We start from the raw sequence: 3,035 nt of genomic DNA, 5'->3' as shown, positions 1-3,035 counted from the left end.
TTCAAAGGGTTTTTCACATTTATTATCCTACTTCTTCCTAAATAAAGTCAGGAACCATCCTTTGTGCTAGGCACTATATTAAGCATTCACATACAATATCTGAGAAATTTGCCCAACAATTTTTTGGGGGTAGTCTTTTTATTATCTCTGATTTAGAGGTGAGGGGATTGAGAGGCTAGATGTTAATAATTGGCCTCAAATGATGTAAATAAGTAGAACATGGATATTCAAACCCTCCTTATAGAGCCTGGAGCTGTGAGGCTATTTGTTTAAGGACACATAGCTGACGGTCCTGGAGATAAAACCAGAATTCAGGTCTCCTGACTCCCCACCCAGGATTCTGGGAAAACCGCTGGGATTTGTGAACAAATTTAGAAACCATTCTCAGCTGCCAGCTGGACAGAGGGCGTGGCTCAGAGGTTTGGTGACAGGAAGCCTTCTAAATGTGTCAAAATCTTGTGCAAGCCTGTGTTTTTATCTGTATCTTGGGAAAATTTCCATTTCTAGTTATATACACTGGAACTTTACCATTTATTGATTTTTCCTTGCTACAGTTATAGTAGATCAGTATAATTTCATTTGCTATTAGCTTTTTCCCCCCACTCCTCACAGATTTCATCACCAGGACAATGTACCTGGAACATGAAGCCCCACTTCAGTCTCTCAAAACAGATTTTAAAAAGTACAATTTAAGAAATAACTCTCCTACCATATCTCATGTCTGGATGGCTTCGGAAATGGTCCCTTGCCTGATCTGCAGTTCCAAGAACAGTATCCTTGTACCTCGTCCCAGTGGAGAGTTCTTTTCTGGTGTTTTAGATCTCATCAATGATCTTTCTGTATTCTAGATCCCAAGGACTGGAATTCCACCAGTGAGCCTGCAAGGGGACTTTTGAACTTCCTGGTTTGACCTTTGACCTTGCCTTCTACCATATTTCGCCCCCGTAGTCCACCTGAATACAGTTATTACCTTCTGCCATCCACCAAGGGAACTCCTCCACCACCTGCCCCACTCTGCAGGGGTCGGCTTTTCTCTGTCCCTCTCCCAGCCCAGTTCATGTTCTGAGAGATTGTGTTTATATTCTTAGAAATTCTCAGACATGCAGGATTTCCTGAAACAATTATCTCTGGTATTTTAAAGGTATACTAAATCTCTTTGGTTGTAATCACTTAAAAGTCACTTCTAGAAAAAAGTACCTCTGAACCAATTTAAAAAATAAAATAAAATGAGCTATTAAAATCAAAACCTTGCATTTTAAGGGAATTTTAATTTTCTGATTTTTTTTAGGAGAGCCCTTTGTATTTTATTCAAACTCATGAATAATGGATGACATTTCTTTTCAGATGTCTCATTACATTTGCAGCATACAAAGTTTCTTAAAATGGCCTCCTGTCAAATACATATGATTTCTATTTGTCTGCTGTTAATGTAATTGACTAAACACTCGATTCTACTGATTATGCTTTCCCTTGTAAACCACTTACTTTGGAGGCATAAGCAGCTGTGTTTATGCTTCTGTGATTTTCGGGTTTCATTATGAAGTTTTCAGCCTGCCATTCGAGAGCAATAGGCATCCTAAGCACCCAGGCACCAGCTGGCAAGTTCTTTACCCATAAAGGCTCTTTTTCATCAGCACTTGTATATGACATATGTGATACATGTATGCACATTAAAACCACTTCAACCGGTCATTGTGAACATGTGAACATTGGCAACACAAGAAGAAAACACTAACTTTTCAGGAAAGAATTTATCAACAAAGATCTGCATTTACCCAACAGCACCCGTGCTTCCTCTCTTGCCTTTTCCTTAAACTGAGAACCATGAAGGATTTTGTGGTTTAACTTAGGAGTTTGGTATAATTATTCACAGAGGGTGTAGTGAAGAGAGGCAGGCAGAGAGAGAAAAAGGGAGAAAGACTGACAGACAAAAGCAGCTACCAAGAGGAAACCCACGTTAGATAAATAGCAGGAAGGGAACTGAGGAAGGAGGTTGAGGGGAACTGACTAAGGTATGGAAGAAACAGAGTGTGGCAAGGAGGCTGGCTCAGGGTCCCCCTGGAGGGTCATCCAAGCCTCTGGAGCACTGTATTGAACGACGCCTTCCCAAATCCCCCCACTCACTCCCTGGTAACCACTACTGTCCGCTTCTCTTCCCTTGACTACTTCTATTCCTTTGACTAGTTATAAAAGATGAATATGTTCCAAAGATTTGCTGTACAGCATAGAGTTAACGAGGTATTATGTATTTAAAATTTTGTCAAGAGGCTAGGTGTCCTGTTAAGTGTTCTTACTATAAAAAGCAAACAAAGACATAAACAAGCAAAAAACCCCAACAAATCACAAAGGGACACAAGGAAACCTTTGGAAGGATTGGATCTGTTTATTAAATTAATTATGGTGATGGTAACATGAGTGTATATCTGTGTTCAAATTCACCCAGTTCGGTACTCTAATTATGTACAAAAACCATGAAGGATTTTGTTGTTTAACTTAGGAGTGTTTTTTTAATTCCTCAATAAAGCTGGAAACTAAATTGGACAATATATCTTAAAAACGCTTTTATAGTTATACATTTCCATAACTTCATAAAGAAGAATGAGTATTGGAGAGAAAGCTGGTTGAAAATGTGGTTCTGCCTGCACTAATTGGCATGACCATACTCCATTGCTGACCTCTTCAGGTCTGTTTCCTCATATGCTGAATAATAATGGATAGTATGTAGCGAGGTTTTGGTAAAGATCAATCAAGCAGTGTTGACAACAAGGCATGGTGAGTTTGAATCCTACTGTCTAGCTGAGTTACACATAAGCAAGTTACTAACTCACCTGGTTTGGGCATCTTATCTTCAGAACAGGAATAGAAATAATGCATATCGTTGCTATGAGGATTGAGTAAAAAATTCATGTTATCAAACATAAGAAACAGTGCCTGGCATGTGGTTAGTACTCAATAAATCCTACCTCCTATGAATGAAAGTAGGTGCCAAATGTATTGTACTGAGGATTATGTCTTCATCATGGGAAGGTAGGCAG

The sequence above is a fragment of the Marmota marmota genome, unplaced genomic scaffold (genome assembly GCF_001458135.2).
Source record: "Marmota marmota marmota unplaced genomic scaffold, marMar, whole genome shotgun sequence".
NCBI classification, from domain to species: domain Eukaryota; kingdom Metazoa; phylum Chordata; class Mammalia; order Rodentia; family Sciuridae; genus Marmota; species Marmota marmota.
This window is presented reverse-complemented; position numbering follows the sequence as displayed.